The sequence below is a fragment of the Pan troglodytes genome, chromosome 5 (assembly GCF_028858775.2).
Source record: "Pan troglodytes isolate AG18354 chromosome 5, NHGRI_mPanTro3-v2.0_pri, whole genome shotgun sequence".
Classification (NCBI taxonomy): domain Eukaryota; kingdom Metazoa; phylum Chordata; class Mammalia; order Primates; family Hominidae; genus Pan; species Pan troglodytes.
In genome coordinates this window covers 62971036-62990890 of record NC_072403.2, presented here as the reverse complement: position 1 = coordinate 62990890, position 19855 = coordinate 62971036, and the positions used below count along the sequence as shown (strand labels likewise).

The 19855-nt window shown below is 36.9% G+C and overlaps 1 protein-coding gene across 16 annotated transcripts in view; it reads right to left on the bottom strand.

The window, feature by feature from the left end:
- Nucleotides 1-19855, bottom strand: part of ZNF451 (zinc finger protein 451) — a 106238-nt gene that overhangs the window by 45616 nt on the left and 40767 nt on the right. The window lies entirely within an intron of this gene.

Sequence of the window (19855 nt, the reverse complement as noted above, 5' to 3'; positions counted from 1 at the left end):
AAGTAAGAATAGAAGGGAACTTTCTTCACTTTATAAAGATCATCTACAAAAAACCTACAGCTAACAACACATTTAATGATGAGAAACAGAAAGTCTTCACACTAAGATAAGGAACAAGGCAAGGATATCCCCTCTTGCCACTCACAACATTGTACTAGAAGTCCTAGCTAATGAAGTAAGATGAGAAAAAGAAATAAAAGATACACAGATCGCGAAGGAAGAAATAAAACTCTTTGTTTGCATCCACGTAGAAAATCCAAAATAATTAACAAAATCATTCCTGGAACTAATAAGCAATTATAGCAAGGTTGCAGGATACAAGGTTAATACACAAGTCAACTGATTTCATATATATCAGCAATGGACAAGTGGAATTTGAAGTTAAAAAATCACCATGTACATTAGTACTCCCTCCAGATGAAATACTTAGGTATAAATATAACAAAATGTGTACATCTTTATGAAGAAAACTACAAAACTATAATGAAATAACACATAAAACTTTTTTTTTCATTTTTATTTCACATTCAAGGGTACATGTGAGGGTTTGTTACAAGGGTATACTGCATGGTGCCGAAGTTTGGCCTTCTACTGATCCCATCACCCAGAGAGTGAACATAGTATCCAATAGGAAGTTTTTCAGCCCTTGTCCCCCTACCCTCTCTCTCTCTCCTTTTGGAGTCCCCATTGTTTATTGTTCGCAACTTATTCTCCATGTGAACCCAAGATTTAGCTCCCACTTATAAATGAGAACATATGGTACTCGTTTTTCTGTTTCTGCATTAGTTTGCTTAGGGTAGCAGCTTCCAGCTGCATCCATGTTGCTGCACCTTTGCATAATGATTTCATTCTTTATTATGGCTGTGTAGTATTCCACAGTGTACATATACCACATTTTCTTTATCCAATCCACTGATGATGGGCACATAGGTAGATTCCATGTCTTTGCTGTTCTGAATAGTGCTGCTATGAACATACATGTGTCTTTTTGGTGAAATGATTTCTTATTTATTTTTGAAACAGGGTCTCATTTCACCACTCAGCCTGGAGTGCTGTGACACAATCATGACTCATCGCAGCCCTGACCTGCCAGGCTCAAGCAATCCTCCTGTCTCAGCCTCCTGAGTAGCTGGGACTACAGGTGCACACCACCACACCCGGGTAACTTATTTGTAGAGATGGAGGCTTGCTGTGTTGCTCAAGCTGGTCTCAAACTCCTAGGATCAAGTGATCCTCCCACCTCAGCCTCCCAAAATGCTGGGATTACAGGTGTGAGCCACTATGTCCAGCATTTTCCTTTGGATAATATACCCAGTAATGGGATTGCTGGGTAGAATCACAGTTCTATTTTTAGTTTTTTGAGAAATCTCTGAACTGCTTTCCACAGGAGATGAACTAATTTGCATTTCCACCAACAGTGTATAAATGTTCCCTTTTCTCTAGAACCTTGCCAATATCTGTTACTTTTTGACTTTTTAGAAATAACCATTTTGACTGCTGTGAGATGGTATCTGATTGTGATTTTGATTTGCATCTCTCTGACGATTAGTGATGTTGAGCATTTTTTCATGTTTATTGGCTGCTTGTATGTTGTCTTTTGAGAAGTGTCTGTTCATGGCCTTTGCCCACTTTTCAATGGAATTGGTTTTTTTCCTTGTTGATTCATTTAAGTCCTTATAAATTCTGGATATTAGTCCTTTGTCAGGTGCATACTTTGCAAATATTTTCTCCCATTCTGTGGGTTGTCTGTTAGCTCTGTTGATAGTTTATTTTGCTGTGCAGAAGCTCTTTCGTTTAATTAAGTCCCATTTTTCTATTTTTGATTTTGTTCTATTTGCTTTTAGGGTCTTCATCATAAATTCTTTGCCTAAGTCAATGTCTAGAAGAGTATTTCCTAGGTTTTCCTCTAGAATTTTTATAGTTTCAGGTCTTACATTTAAGTCTTTAATCCATTGAGTTAATTTTTATATATGGTGAGAGGTCTAATTTTACACTTCTGAATACGGTCAGCCAGTTTTCCCAGCATCATTTATTGAATAGAGTATCCTTTCTCGATTGTTTATTTTTGTCAACTTTGTTGAACATGAGTTGGTGAGTTGGTTGTGCCTGTGCTGCTTTATTCCTGGGTTCCCTAACTTATTCCATTGGTCTGCGTGTCTATTTTTATAACAGTACCATACTGGTTTGGTTACTGTAGCCTTGTAGTATAATTCGACATTAGGTAATGTGATGTCTCTGGCTTTGTTCTTTTTGCTTAAGAATGCCTTGACTATTCAGGCTTTTTGGTTACATATACATTTTAGAATAGTTTTTTCTACTTCTGTGAAAAATGACATTGGTAGTTTGATAAGAACAGTGTTAAATCTATAGAATGCTTTGGGCAGAATGGCCATTTTAATGATATTGAGTCTTCCCATCCATGAGCATGGAATGTTTTTCCATTTGCTTGTCATTTATGATTTCTTTCAGCAGTGTTTTATAGTTTTCCTCGTAGAGATCTTTCACACCTTGGTTAGGTGTATTCCTAGGTATTCAATTTTTTTGTGTGGCTATTGTAAATGGGGTTGTATTCTTCATTTGGTTTTCAGCTTAAATGTTATTGGTATATAGAGATGATACTGACTTTTGTAGTTAATTTTGTATCAAAGAACCTCTCAAGAAGTGGAGAGATATTTCATGTTCACAGATAGAAGACTCACTATTGTCAAGATGTCAGTTCTCCTAACTTGATCTATATATTCAATGCAATCACAATCAAAATCCTAACATTATTTTGTGTATAACAACAACCTCAATTTGAAGTGTATATGGAGAGGCAAAAAAACTATTAGCCAACTCAGTACTGAAGGAGAACAAAGTCATAGGACTGACACTAACTGACTTCAAAACTTACTATAAAACTACAGTAATCAAGACTGTGTGGTACCGTCAAAAGAAGGGACAAACAGATCAATGAAACAACAGAGTCCAGAAATAGACCCACATAAATAAAGTCAACTGATCTATGACAGAGGAGCAAAAACAATACAATGGAGAAAAGACACTCTTTCCAACAAATGGTGTTTGAACAAGTAGACATCCACACGCAAAAAACAATGAATCTAGACCCTAACCTTACACCCTTCACAAAAATTAACATAAAATGAATCACAGAACAAAATACAAGATACAAAACTATAAAACTCCTAAAAGATAACATAGGAGAAAATCTAAATGACCTTGTGCATGACAATGACTTTTTAGATACAAAAGCAAAGCACGGTCCTTGAAAAAAAATAATTGATAAGCTGCACTTCATTAAACTTAAAACTTCTCTGCAAAAGACAATGTCAAACAAATAAGAACACAAGCCACAGACTGGGAGAATATGTGCAAAAGACACATCTGATAAAGGACTGTAATCCAATATGTACAAAGAACTCAACACTAAACAATAAGAAAATGAACAGCCTGCCTTAAAAATGGGGAAATAGCTAAACAGACACCTCACCAAAGAAGATATACAGATTACAAATTAAGCATATGAAAAGATCAGCATATGTCATTAGGGAAGTATATGTTAAAACAACGAGATACCAATATACATCTATTAGAACGGCCACATCTAAAACACTGACAACATCAAATGTTAGCAAGGATGTGCAGCAAGAGCCAACTCTCATTTCATTGCTGGTTGGAATGCAAAATGGTATAGCCACTTTGAAAAACAGTTTGGCAGTTTCTTACAAAACTAAACATATTGGACTCCTTGGTTGTTACTCAAATGAATTGAAAACTTATGTCCACACAAGAACCTGCACACAGCTGTTTACAGCAACTGTATCATAAGTGCCAAAACTTGGAAGCAACCAAGATGTCCTTCAATCGGTGAATGGATAAACTTTGGTATATTCAGACAATAGAACATTATTCAATGCTAAAAAGAATTGAGCTATCAAGCTGTGAAAAGACACGGAGGAACCTTAAAAGCACCTGATTACTAAGTGAAAGAAGCCAATCTGAAAAGGCTGCATACTGTATGGCCACATATCACATTCTGGAAAAGGCAAAACTACGGTAACTGTAGTAAGATCAGTGACTGACAGGATAGTCAAGGAGGAGGGATAAACTGGCAGGGCACACAAGATTTTTAGGGCAGTCAAACTATTTTCAGTAATACTACAATGACAGATACATGTCATTACACATTTGTCAAAGCCTAGAGAATGTATAACACCAAGTGTGAACCCTAATGTAAACTATGAACCCTAATGTAAACCAAGCTCACATTAACATACAAGCAAAGTGGACAACTTATAAATCACTGTTTACCTACCAAAAAAAAAAAAAAAGTAATGACAATTCTCCTGCTACAAGGTTGAAAGAAGGGCTGACATTCCTAAATAGAAAGTATATCTTATGCCTAAATTTTTCTAGAGACTAGAAGCACAAAATGTGTTAATGGAGGTTCACAGATTGAAACAAATGTACCCTGTGGTTTCTAATGAGGATAGTGGAGGTTTTGCATGGAGGGGTGGGAGGGGAGGAGGTAAGTGGACACTGTCTGACTGTACTTTCTGCTCAGTTTTATGGTGTACCTAAAACTGCTCTTTTTAAAAAGTCTATTTTAAGAAAAGAAAAATAATAGATCTTCCCTGGCTTCTTTTTTCTTTTGAGACGGAGTCTTGCTCTGTCACCCAGGCTGGAGTGCAGTGGCGCGATCTCGGCTCACTGCAACCTCTGCCTCCCAGGTTCAAATGATTCTCCTGCCTCAGCCTCCGAGTAGCTGAGATTGCAGGCGCGTGCCACCACCCACCTAATTTTTGTATTTTTAGTAAAGATGGGGTTTCTCCATGTTGGCCAGGCTGGTCTCGAACTCCTGACCTAAGGTGATCTGCCCGCCTTGGCCTCCCAAAGTGCTGGGATTACAGGCGTGCACCACCACGCCCGGCCTTCCCTGGCTTTTTCTACCAGAATGATTGGTTACAAATAAAATATCACTCTTTGGGCAAATCAGTCACATATGTACAACCCAATTTTTATCTAAAGTGGGATAGTGGTGCACTGGCCAAGTCAAACAGCAGGTATGACTTCTTTCTAGAGGTAGAAAGAAGTTATACTGAAGTAAGCATATATAAAAAGGCCAAATTGGTATTTTCAGTATGAGGCTACACCTTTGCAGTAGGGATTGTTTATAGGACCACTTTAGATAGAAGTAACCCCAGCTCACTTTCTGACTACTTGGACAGTATACAGCCTTGCACCCAGGTAGTAGGTGACATTCTACTAACTTCAAAATATCCTTTTACAAGTTACAGGGTCCTCAGAAATGGCAGTCACAGGAAGTTATTTTTCTAAACTTTGATCCCTTAGTACAGGCAAATCTGCCTTAAAAGCAAATTAGTGGTTGAGCGTAGTAGCTCACACTTGTAATCCCAGCACTTTGGGAGCTGAGGCAGGAGGTTCACTTGAGCCCAGGAGTTGGAGACCAGCCTAGCTAACAGTGCAAGGCCTCGTCTCTACAAAAAAATTAAAAATTTAGCTTGGTGTGGTGACATGTGCCTATAGTCTTAGCTACTCAGGAGGCTGAGGCAGGAGGATTGCTTGAGCCCAGGAGATCGAGGCTCCAAAGAGCTATGATCCAGCCTGGGTGACAACAAAGCAAGACTCTCTTCTAAAAAAAGGGGGGAAAAGGTCAAATTAAATTTATTCCTTGCAAAAACTACAAAATGTAGATACTACCTTGAGAAGGAAATTTAGCGTAGATCACAAATATAAACTTTAATTTAAAGATGCTGGTAAAATTTAAACACAGGTATACAGTGTGTTAACTTTCTCAACAGAGATAATACTTTCTAGGTTTTAAACTTTAACAAAAGTCATGCTTGAAAGTCCTGGTAAACCAAGGTCACATTAACATACAGGCAAAGTGGACAAGGTATAAATTACTGTTTACCTTCCAAAAAAAAAGACAGTAATGACAATTCTCCTATAAGGTTGAGAGAAGGACTGACATTCCTAAACAGAAAGTATATCTTATGCCTAAATTTGTCTGGAGACTAGAAGCTGCAGAAAATTTATCAAGATATTTCAAGTTGCTACCCTTACACCAAGCAAAATATTTCCTAATCAAACATTAAGTCACTTATGCAGCCATGTGGGTGTAAGGATAGGAAATCAAGGGATTTTTTTCATCTCTCCGAAATTCCTGTGTCACAACAATGTGAATATTCTAGGGACAGGAAGAAGGCCATGTTTTGGATAAATTTAGGTAATCCTAACTCAGGAAGAACTATCCTTGAATTGATGTTTCCACTATCATTTTACTTTGTTCTAGGCCATAATAAAACCATTTTAAGTTACTTTTGAAGTTATAGTCATTCAGGAAAGCTTTACATAATATTTATTCTTCTTAATGTTTACTTTAAAGCATACTAAATGAATCTGATGCAATACTTTTCACTGACCTTTGCATATACTCTTGATGCAAAGGTCAATGAAAATTAAATTCAGAAACACAGCAATTATATATTCAGTAGGAAAAAATTTCAGTAATTCACTAGTCACATAAGTATATTCTTAAAACTTTACTCCCTTCAAATTATACTCACGTGCTATCAAAACATACTCACGACACTACGAAGATAAGTTGTTTAGCCATTTAAACATTCGTTTAGATCTCTTCAACTTCACTCTAAAATTAATCACTAGCCTACCATCTTGGAGGCCTTAAAACCTGTTGGGATTGTCATTATTTACTACAATTGTTTTTCTGATATTTAGCTATTAGTAGCCTACATATTTTATTTAACTACAAGTTGAGCTTCCCTAATCCAAAAATCTGAAAAAAAAAAAAAAAAAGCTCTAAAATCCAAAACTTTTTGAGTGCCCGTATGAAGCTCAAAGGAAACATTCCTTGGAGCATTTCAGATTTCAGATTTTCACATCAGGGATGCTCAACCAACAGCTGTAACACAAATATTCCAAAATCCAAAAATATCTAAAACCCAAACACTTCTGATTCCAAGCATTTCAGATAAAGGACACTCAACTTGTATATGGTTATGTCTCAATAAATGGCCTCTGTTATTCTCTACTAATTCTGCTGATCTGTTTATTCTCTTTCACAACACTGAAGGGCTGAAAAGACCCACAAGCCCTAATGCTGAAAACAAAAGGCATCTTAGAATTGACTTTGGGCTTACTTCTTCCCTCTGAGGAGAAAGTTTCTTCATTTTTTTGTTTTGTTTTGTTTTCCTTTAGAGATAAGGTCCTCTGGCTGGACTCAAACTCCTGGGCTCAAGCAATCCTCCCACCTCATCCTACAGAGTAGCTGGGCCTATAGGTACATGCAACCATGCCTGGTTCTATTTTCTTCTTAAAAAGGAAGAAAAAAAGGAATTCTGGCTACCAATACTGAAAACAGATTTGGGAGAAATCTGCTAGGAGTAGAGGAAAAGGAATGGTAGTAGAGAAAGCAAGGGCTTCAACTCTGAAATCTTTGCCAATTTTGAACTGAGAAACTTTAAAACTGAGAAAACGGGTATATTAAAGAAAGATGTTTTAAACTGGGAAAAGATTAGGTATATGAGGCAGACTCTATTAGTCATATGATATTTTTCTTTTTTTTTTTTTTTTTTTCCAGACAGAGTCTTGCTCTGTCACCCAGGCTGGAGTACAGTGGTGTGATCTCGGCTCACTGCAACCTTTGCCTCCTGGATTCAAGCGATTCTCCTGCCTCAGTCTCACAAGTAGCTGGGACTACAAGTGTGTGTCACCATCTCCGGCTAATTTTTGTATTTTTAGTAGAGATGGGGTTTCGCCATGTTGGCCAGGCTGGTCTCAAACTCCTGACCACGAGTGATCCGCCAGCCTCAGCCTTCCAAAGTGCTGTGGCGTAAGCCACAGCACCCTGCCCATACAATATTTTTCCATTACAAATCTTGGCTTTGGGGGTCAAGGTAGCTGGTTAAAGGGGCCACTCAATTCTTAGCACTGAGAATTTCTACCATTCCCCTAATGCCACATACTGAAGTGTAATTTAATGTGAAATTGTAAAATTCCAGAACTCCTTTCCTTAGGCTGGATTTGCCATCTCCCACAATGCCCATAACTTGAATTATCACTTAGGTCTTTGGACCTAATTTCTAAGAAAGGTAAGGCTTTCAGATATGACCTGAATTCACTTCTCAAGCTAGAACTGAATTGGCTCTGATCCATGGCAAAAATCATTATTTTTTTTAAGTTTCATTTTGAGTATTAGCAGCTATAGGATCTTCAGGGTTATCCTCCTTGAAGTATTTCCTATGGTCACCCTGGACTAATGTCTTTAAATAAAACACATAATATTAAAGGGTCCATACCGACAGTGAATAAGCTATCAATGCTAGCCAATCAGTGTTGGGGAGAAGCACAGGAAAGCCTTAGGAAAAATATTGGGAAAATTGGAGGTCTTCCGTTTGCCAATACTTCAGATCAATCTCTGCATTAGTTTTCTTCCATACCCAGAATTGCATAGAATTAAGGAGGATGTAAAGCCAGAAGAAGCCTAAAGGCAGATTCTGGTTCAGTCACTATGAAATTCTTACATTCTCAAATATACTTCTTTACATTTTTATCTAAATTAATTTTAGGTAAAACATGCACAGAGCAAATTTCGGTTGTATCCTAGAAATGATAGCCATATTCAGGATACTGGTTACACCTGACGAAACATCTCCATGAAAGTTAAGCATACACAGGTAAAGCAACACTTCTAAACAACGTTTATCTTTTAATGTATCCTGGTAGAGTTACAGCAAAAAGTCCAAGTCTAGAAATGACAACCTGACACAAAATCCCATAATCAACGAAATAGTAATGTTAAACTTACATTTCAACATCTCTTCCCTATTAGTACTAATAGATCAATCGATTAGATAGATACTTTTCTGACAGGATCTCACTTTGTTACCCAGGCTAGATAGAGTGCAATGGTGTGACCACAGCTCACTGAAGCCTCAACCTCCTGAGCTCACTTTTAAGCAATCCTCTCACTTCGGCCTCCTGAGTAGCTGGGCCTACAGGCATGTACCAACACTCCCAGCAAGTTTTTCTTATTTTTTGTGAAGACAGAGTCTTGCAGTATTGCCCAAGCTGGACTTGAACTCCTGGCCTCAAGCAATCCTCCCATCTAGGCCTCCCAAAGTGCTAGGATTACAGGCATGAGCCACTGTGCCAAGCAACACTTGCAGTTTTTAAGTGAAAATGATCCTGTAAATATACATATGAATAAAATCTAGAAAGCTATATAAATCAAAATGTTAAATAGTGGTTATTTCTGTCTGGAGGGTTTTTTCTTTTTTACATTTATTTTCTAATTTTTCTACAATCAGCATATGTAATAAAATTGTTAACAAATTTTAATTATTAATGAAGAAGACTATATAAAGACAAAAATGTTAAGGATCTCAGTCTTTTGTTTGGGAACATAATGGACTTGGTTTAAATCACTAATTTTGCCTTATAAAAATATGTTTAATATATATCCTACAAAAATATAGACAGAAATGCTGCATCTAGAAGGAACATAATCTATTAGTAAATTGTATGTAACTTTTCTCAGATTTTTGTCCCTATATGTATAATGATTGGGTTACATTATTTTCCAAACTCAACAGAAACATATTAATCAAGAATTAAGGAAAGTCACTTTCAGCTCAACAAGCTTAATGGCTATTGGGAAAATATTTTTACACAAATTTCAAGCCAAACACCGTTATCACTTAAAGCAAAAAACATTTAGCTAAAACACAAATTTGTATTTTTTTTTTTTTACATATATGGTTTTCCTAAAAGCATGTCTGATTTTGTATTTTAAAGTGTATTTAAAATACTGATGAAAGTACACTTAGTCAAATTAAAAGCTGAAACTTAAAAATATATGCTTATTCAGCTCACTTAGACCTGACCTTTCTCTATTCTTCTTTAGAATGTAAATATAGAAAGCAGGATTCTTAGTTTTTCCAATCACAAAGATAAGTTCTCTTAGGTAAGTTTAACAAATGTGCTCAAAAGGAAGCTAATTAAACACCAAAATAAATTTTTAGTAGAAGCTAAATTTCTACTTAAGTAACTTCAGATGAATGTATATGACTTCATAGATGAACTTTCTGTTAAAATTCATCTACAAATGCCTATTTCTTGAACAATTCACTCTCAATCCTGAAAATGTAGTATGGTTTAGGAAGCTAAATGCCAGACAGAACTGGCTCTAAACTGTTTTATAAAAAATTTTTCGGCTGGGCGCGGTGGCATGATCACGCCTGTAATCCCAGCACTTTGGGAGGCCGAGGTGGGCGGATCACGAGGTCAGGAGATCGAGACCATCCTGGCTAACACGGTGAAACCCCGTCTCTACTAAAAATACAAAAAATTAGCCGGGTGTGGTGGTGGGTGCCTGTAGTCCCAGCTACTCAGGAGGCTGAGGCAGGAGAATGGCGTGAACCCGGGAGGTGGAGCTTGCAGTGAGCTGAGATTGCGCCACTGCACTCCAGCCTGGGTGACAGAGCAAGACTCCATCTCAAAAAAAAAAAAAAAAAAAAAAAAAAATTTTTTCTTAGAAGACCCATGAGTATATTTTTTACAAATCTTAAATTCAGGCAGATCTTTCACTTTATTCTTCATACATCACTCACCGAAAAGTTGAACCTCTGAGTAACTTATTGTGATAACTAGCTAAATCAGTTACTTTAAATGTTTGCAAATATCAACTCAAAGGGAATGCGGAATTAATGGAGTGATTTTACTTTTGCAAAGCAATTTCTAGAAAACAATATTAAAAAGCAGGACTAGGTAAAGAAAATGTAGTACATATACACGACGGACTACTATATAGCCCAAAAAAAAAAAAAAAAAAAAAAAAAGAATGACATCATGTCCTCTGCAGGAACATGGATGGAGCTGGAGGGCTTAGTGAACTAACACAGGAACAGAAAACCAAATACTGCATGTTCTCACTTATAAGTGGGAGCTAAATAATGAGAACCAATGGGCACAAATAGGGGAACAGCAGACATTGGGCCTGAATGAGGGAGGAGGGAGAGCACCAGAAAAATAACAATCGGTTACCACGCTTAGTACCTGGGTGACAAAATAATCTGTACCCCATACCCCCGTGATACAAGTTTACCTATAAAACAAACCTGTAAAAGTACCCCTGAACCTAAAATAAAGGCTTTAAAAAAAGAAAAAAGAACAAAAAGCTGGGCTTCATAGAAGAAATTATTTTATAATAGCTCATAGCATTGTACTACTTTGTGGCTTTTTAATGATAAAGAAATGACTTATATTTGTAAATCATTATTACTAATTTCAGAAAGCACTTTAGTTCTTGATGAACCAAAAAGCTTCCATTTTATATTTTCTACAAAATTACTTTAATAGAAATATGAATATATTATGAACATGAAGTCACTAGACCTCTCTGTGAAATGGAACAATTTTGCTCCATATACCACACACGGTGATATAACCTAGGAAGAAAGCACTCTGCAAGAACAGTTACTACCCAGAGAAGTGACCACAACAACCCAGTTTCCTATCTCACTCATCATAGGCACTTTCTGCCTACTGAAAAAGCCAGTAATAGAAAAAGATGCAATTTGTAGGAGGGAAGAAGGTAAGGAATAAGGTGAGGGGATATACACAAAACAATCCAAGGCAGGTTTATTTACAGTCATAATATCTCCCTGAACATCAGCTGGCACTGATGATCCAGAGGAGTACCAACTGGAGACTATTTCTTTCATCACCTCTATCTTATATGTAAGGGACTCCAAGTTCAAAGAAAGCTCAAAGGAACAACCAACTGCAAAAGAATTAACTTTGCACATTATCACGGTATCTGACTAGCGCATTTGGTTTGAACAGAATTCCTGCAACAAATGGATTACTTCATAGAAACCCAATTTCAAAGTCCGCTTATTATTGCCCATCCTAAAGCTTCAATTCATAGTTTGGTCTGAAGTTTGCACCACCCCCCAAAGTTCTGTTTACCAGAAGCCCCTTCTACTCAACTTATATAACTCAAACCCGTATCCCAAATAACACTTTGAAAAGCAATGGTTTTTCTCAATAATTTTATATGCAAATACAGATAAAGCAGAAGAGATAAACGCAGCATAACAGTACAATATTTATTTACCATCTTACCATCTCCAGCAGCAAAGCTTTAGAACCAGGAAACCCTCTTTTTACAAAGCAATCTCCTTCCCACCCCCAATTAGTTGTTTACAAATACAAAGTACACAGAACATCTGCTTTGTATGAACAAATCTTAAAACACACATATAGATATACTCCATTCTGTAAAGTACTTTATTCAGTTAATAAGGCTAGTCCCACCAAACCTGTTAAAAAAGATTTTCCTATATTCTCTTTTGAGTAAACTGCCAACATCTATCTCTATAAAAATCATTTTAGGAAAATGACTTACATCCTCCTTCAGTACAGGACCAAAATATAACAGTAACTGGACCTTAAGAGATTTTTAAAATATACGGCCAGGCGTGGTGGCTCACAACCATAATGCCAGCACTTTGGGAGGCCGAAGCAGGTGGATCACCTGAGGTCAGGAGTTCAAGACCAACCTAGCCAACATGGTGAAATCTTGTATCTACTAAAAATACAAAAATTAGTTGAGTGTGGTGGCAGGTGCCTGCGATTCCAGCTACTCAGGAGGCTGAAGCAAGAGAATCGCTTGAACCCGGGAGGCAGAGGTTGCAGTGAGCCAAGATCGCACCACTGCACTCTAGCCTCAGCGACAGAGTGAGACTCCATCTCAAGAAACAAACAAACAAACAAAAAACAAACAAACAAAAAAAACACAGTAACTCTGAATATGAAGTGTGACAAAGCAAAAAGGAGTTTTTTAACCCTGAGTGCCACTGTTCCACCTCTGGCACAGAAGGAAAAAAAAAAAAGGATGAACTGTAGAGAAAATAAAAGTAAAAGTGGGAATGGGGCCTGGTACGGTGGCTCACGCCTGCAATCCCAGCACTTCGGGAGGCCAAAGTGGGCAGATCACTTGAGGTCAGGAGTTCGAGACCAGCCTGGCCAACATGGCAAAACCCCCATCTCTACTAAAAATACAAAAAATTAGCCAGGAATGGTGGCATGCGCCTGTAATCCTAGCTACTTGGGAGGCTGAGGCAGGAGAATCGCTTGAACCTGGGAGGTGGAGGTTGCAGTTAGCCGGTATGACCCCACTGTACTCCAGCTTGGGCGCCAGAGTGAGACTGTCTCAAAAAATAAAGGAAAAAGAAGGAAAAAAAAAAAAAAAAAGAAGGTAAAGGTGGCCAACAGCAAGGAAAAAAACTTAAAAAACGAACACGAAGTTGACAAAATGTGTTGGAGCTGCTGGAGATATTACTGGGACAAGGTCTACAACCCAGTTTCCTATCTGAAACACCTAGAGAGGGTTCTGGTGATAGGAACCCACTTCCTCCTTCAATACAACACCTCCAAATGCCAATGAAGCAATATTTTTATAAGTATCTTTATTTTCCCCAAGTCCACCTAGAAATGATCTGTAAGTCAAAACACAAGGAAATTAACCACTTTTAGCTACCCTGAGGACACCTTTCCATAGGTGACCCTGAAGTATGCAACCATTTAACCATGAAGGGATACCACATTCCACTTCAGGAACATTATCCTGTTCATCCTCAGAGTTGTTTTCTACCAGTGCCTCAGTTCTTTCTGATTGCTTGAGCTGCCCCAGAGCCAGAGGTGCACTGTAGAAAGCCCACCTTGGGCTCAGTTCCGGGAAAGAAAGAATTGTTCTAGATGTACATAATGGACTATGGTACAAACCAACCCCTAGAGAGACAACTCCTAGAACCTTACAAGTAATGGCTATACAAACTTAGCACACTTTGAATATGTAGGAACCAGTACATATTCACAGATAATTTATCATCATCTATTTAGTCTCCTTCATTTCTGTTCCCCCTAAAGACTATTTCTTATAATTCTGAAACCAGACACACCCCATTATGTTACCCACACTGTTCCACACTCCTGTTCCTCCAGCTGAATGTCTGGCTCCTGTTTCTCCACCAGGCCAACTAACTCTTGCCTAATCATCCTCCAAAACTCAGCTCACACACTTGGTAAGAAAAGCTTTTCCTCACCCCTCTATATGGCTTTTCTTATTCCATCACCACAGGCATTCTTCCAAAAAGGACATCTGCTCTTATACTTTAGTGGTATTTATTTCTCTGGAGAATATACCATCTCTTATTAACCCTCAGTATTCTCAGACCTTTCTCAATACCTGCCTGCACATAGCAGGTACTGAAAAAGATGTTTGACAAACTAAAAGACTGTTTTCAACACAGATACGAAATAACAAAATACCATCTATCAAAAATTGTATACACATACATATACACTCTAACTCCTCATTCTACATTCTCTTATTTTATTATTATGAGCATTTCTTAGCTTGTACTTGAGAAAAGAGACTATTTTACTTTAAATATATCTTTTAATGACTTAGTACACTGTTAGGCTTGTAAGACAGCCTTAAAAAATCATAAAGGGGAACATGATCACATGGCATGAAATGAACATTTACATGCTGTTAAATAACATTTTAAAATGTATGTATCTATAGCCAATACCATAGAATACCATATCCAATATGAATAGAAACAGCACAATTACCTGAAAAAGGAAATCTGTATCGGGCTTTAGTGTGTTTTCAAAGTACTTTCGGATATTACCTCATTTGAGAGTAAGAAAACTGAGGCTCACAAAACAAGTGACTTGCTAATGCTGAGGGTCAAGGTCTTTGGAATTCAAATACCATGTGCTTTGCACCATTCCTTTTTCCTTCCATTAAACCAATATCCTCAAAATGCCAGTTAAAAAAAAAATGTGTGTATATGAAACAAAATGAATGTAATAAGCAACATAGAACAAAGAAAAAACTCAAGCAATACGATTAACATAATCAGTGCTGAAAATGAATGGAAACAGAAACCAATGACTACGAATCAAGAATAATCTTAGTCCAGCACAGTGAAATCTCAATGCGAGAACTAAGAGGATAGGGTTCCTGATGTGACAAGTGAAATAATCAGGAATTAGTTAATAGCTAAGACATCAAATACTAGTGGGGTGACAGTAAAGCCATAAAGGAAGTTCAGAAAATGAAAAGATTTGTGTATGTAAAATTAGTTTACCATAGAAGTAAAACTTGAATGGGGCTTTGAAAAACACATGGAGGCAGCCTAGTATAATGCTGAATTGAGACTGGAAAAAGTCCATATTTAAAGCTCAGTTCCACCACCTGAGCAAGTTGCTTAATGACTCAATGAAGTTTCAATTCTTCTTCTGCAAAATAAGAATGAATTTCTCTCAAGAGTGCCTTGCAACCAGCACAGAGCCTGTACTACAGACTATACAAATGTAGATTCTTTCTTCTACTGCCTTCCCAGGCAGGAAGATGACAATTAGACACACGGATATTAACATGCTTCCAAGACCTGTCAGAATATATAGAAGCTGTTCCAAGCCATTAAAGAAAGATCAATACACAGGCCGTTCTGTCCCAAGAATCTAAATGAGACTACTTATATAACTATATTCTACTGAAGGCAAAAAGGAACGGGCTGCATACCTAACAGTAGTTAGATGTAAATTAAATATGTAAAAAAAAAATGAATTGAAAACTGTGTTTAGTGACTTGGGGAAACGTTTTTATTTCATCATCCACATCACTGTTACCTCACCAATCAAAAGAGCTATTAAGGGACCACAACATATAGTTATTTAACACATTACTACATTTATAAATCAAGGTAGTGTGAAACACAGCCATCACAAATAAAAGTAGGAGTTAACAAGAGGTCTAACTGTAGCCGTTAACAGTAAATGCTGTGATAGAGCCACTCTTACGGGTAATGAAAGAAAACAGTACTATGATAGCTCATGGAGCAAAGATGGCATATGAAAGTTAGTCTTACAAAAGGACTACTAACTGAACACAATTCTTGAAGCACTTAAGGTCAAAGTAGAATTTTTAAAAATATCACCAAATACAGGCCAGGCACTGTGGCTCACGCCTGTAATCCCAGCACTTTGGGAGGCCAAGGTGGGTGGATCACAAGGTTCAGGAGATTGAGACCACCTGGACTAACACGGTGAAACCCCATCTCTACTAAAAATACAAAAAATTCGCCGGGTGTGGTGGCGGGCACCTGTAGTCCCAGCTACTCAGGAGGCTGAGGCAGGAGAATGGCATGAACCCGGGAAGCAGAGCTTGCAGTGAGCCGTGATCTCACCACTGTACTCCAGCCTGGGTGACAGAGCAAGACTCCGTCTCAAAAAAAAAAAAAAAAAAAAATCATCAAATATAAACTATTTACTTTCACGTTACCAAAGGAATATACTCAGGAATACTAGAAAACAGTACAACTTGAGAGATCTCCAAAGTCCTAAAAGAAAATACAGACAGCCTGAGAATTCTTATTGAATTCTTGACAAGGTATCACAAAACCCAACAGACCATTTGAAATAGGTTACCTCAACCAGTAAAGCCCTTAACATCTACGGAAAACGGGTTAACTTTAAGATATATCAGAGCTGTATTATAATAAATCCATGGGGATGGGCTTCAAAATTTTTATAAGATACATCTGACCATAAACTATATATAATAAACTTGTGTGAACATGTAGAGATGAGAAAATAATACTACCATTAAACAAGGTAGCACTAAAAGTTGATTTAAGTTCAAAAATCAAAGTAGTTTGAGATACTGGACTGGCTATATTTTTTTTAAAAGGGACATTAGAAGAAACTAGAATATCTCTTCTAATAATGCTTTAAAGACATGGTATTTAAATATACAAACACAAAGCCACATCAAAATCCTGTCTAGTATACACTGATAGAATAAAAAATATCATCTACATCGAAGCGATTATGGGAAGATCAGACATCCTTTCAGAAAGATGTGTTGAATACAGGAGAAGAAAAGATTAATACATAGAATAACTGATATGCTAACAACATCAAAAGGACATGGTTGGACTATGACCACTTCCAGATATATCCCACAGGAAGCAAACAAAATTTCCAGTAATAAGTTATCTCAATGGTACCAAACACTACTAAAGTTTTCATTATAACAAAAAACAAGTAAATGAAAAGACAAAGAAGTAAAAAATATTCCACTAATAAGAGAAGATTTAATAAAACAATATTCTGTTCATCCAGGAAGGGAAATTTCATAAAATAATATTTTAATGGTTTATAAAACTCAATATATCTGGAAAAATAATAAAAAGATATGCATTCAATACAATAATCACCAGTTTACTGATAACTTCCACTTATATATTTTCTTAAGTAAAAAATAAAGACTGGTTTGTGTATCTACTATGATAAACCACACAGAATCGATCTAGTCTATTGAATCACATGCATAAGATGCATACAGACGAGACAATTATTGGACTAGCCACTAACATTAAATACAGAATGATGAATTCCAAAAGACAAAAGAACCTAAACAGTGCGAGACTGTGGCAAAATATGCCTCACATAAAAAAAAAAAAAAAAAAAAAAAATTTCACAGCCAGGCGCGGTGGCTCACGCCTATAATCCCAGCACTTTGGGAGGCCAAGGCGGGCGGATCACTTGAGGTCAGGAGTTTGAGACCAGCCTGACCAACATGGAGAGACCCCGTCTCTACTAAAAATACAAAATTAGCAGGTCATGGTGGCACATGCCTGTAATCCCAGCTACTCGGGAGGCTGAGACAGAATTGCTTGAACCCGGGAGGTGGCGGTTGCAGTCAGCCAAGATCGTGCCATTGCACTCCAGCCTGGGCAACAAGAGCGAAACTCTGTCTCAAAAAAAAAAAAAAAAAAAGATTTCACTTATTGCAATCTTTAAACTACTTCTACAAAGATCTAATCGATAATTTCAAACCTTCATCAGAATCCCAGTCAACTAGTTATATCTTCAAGAATAATGAATGTCATGTCCATCCACATCAGTATCCAATTTTACCAGACAAAGGGATTCCGGAATGTGTCTTTTTCAACCTCCTTGTTTACAGTACCTGAGAGGTTATCCTGGATGTATCAGGTCCTTAAGGACATTATCAATCAGGTCACTTAGGTAGCACTCAGTAAATTATTAGTGTAGTACTAATATAGAATACTAAATACTGTCCAAGTAGCCTGAATGAGTTTATGCTCCCTTCAAAATGTCATTTTGAGGGCTAAGTAAATAAATGGAATTATACTGATTGATAAAGAAGCTGCCACACGGTTTAAAAAAAAAAAGTTTAAATGTACTTATACTGATAAGGAAGCTGTCATTCATTCTTTTAAAAAAAGATAAAAGTGTCAGCAAATTTACTGCTTTTTAAAAATGTCCTTGCTTATTCTAACCAAGTAAACACATCCACTTATCAAATATAAGTTGTGTTATCATGGCTAAGAACAAGGTTAGATACGAGACAATCAGAAAACCTAGAGCATATCTATAGAAAACAAAGCTGCCTTAAGGCCCCCCAAAATTAGCCACTCACTAATAACAAAAAGGAACTACTGTCTAGTTAGTTAAATAAGGGGGAGGGAGGTATACTCTATAACCTTCTGAAATGAATCAACAGTGCTATAAAGAAAACAAATTAACATTCAGAAGGGAGTACATTTAGATAGTGCAATTGTACAAATGATAGAGTAATAAACTACAAGATTAAATCACTGTACAAAATTCACATAAATATCACCAGCAATATATGCAAGACATCAAAGTTTAAGTTTTAAAGAAAAGTGTAGAATTAAAAAGGCACTTCATATAAAAATGGAAACAGTACTTCTCTATACACAGTAACTACAAGAAACCATATTGTCTCTGTATACATTGTATATCTAATCAAGAAATAACATTTTGAAGAATCAAGATCATTAGATACATCCTTTTTGAGAATACCAGATCATTAAACTTGCAACTATTCCAAGGCCTCCTAGAAAACCTAGAGGTATTTAAACGTTAGAGGTTGGCCTAGTAGAGAATTTTGTTGCAGGTTCTGAACATGGCAGGCATAATATGAGGATTTATTATCTGACTAAGAGTTTCTGATTCTATTGGGGTAATCTCCCTAGACCAAATCCTCACTTTAAGTTTTATAACATTATCATTCAAGTATGCCAGAGATTTTAAAATAATAAAAAATTAACACATTAAAGATATTTCTTTTGCAATCAAGAAACTAATCTATTACTAAAACCTCTTCCTGATCTGCATTCTGTCCCCATCCCTATTAAACGGTCAAATCCTTTCAGAACTACTTGGTCACCAATTTGATAATTTCCCAATACCTTTACACTTCCAGGAAAACAGAGTATCAGGAGACACTTGGGCATATCAGTTAGAGTAACTAAGAAAGGATACTTTTACTTATTACTGGGCAACATAAATATCACAGGAGGAAAAGAGAACAGCAACATCATCTTACAAATATTTAAGAATGGAGGAGCTGCGCAACAATGCAAATATAGTCAACACTACCATACGCTTAAAAAATGGTTAAGGTGCTCAGCTTTATGTGCCTTTTTTTTTTCTTTTTTTTAACCACAATTTAAAAGGCAAAGGGAAGGGGAAGCATATTAAAGGGAAGTGCCAAAATCGTTTCAGACAAACACATTCTCAGGCATAACTTACTTCGGTTTAGTTTAAGGTTTGAAATAAGAGTATTTCAAAAACCACCAAGTTTATGACATAGCATCTAATTCAGGGAAGGAAAAGGGGACAAATGGAAAGTGAAAAGTCTGAAGTAGCCTTAGCTAGTCAGAAACACTTATGTGCA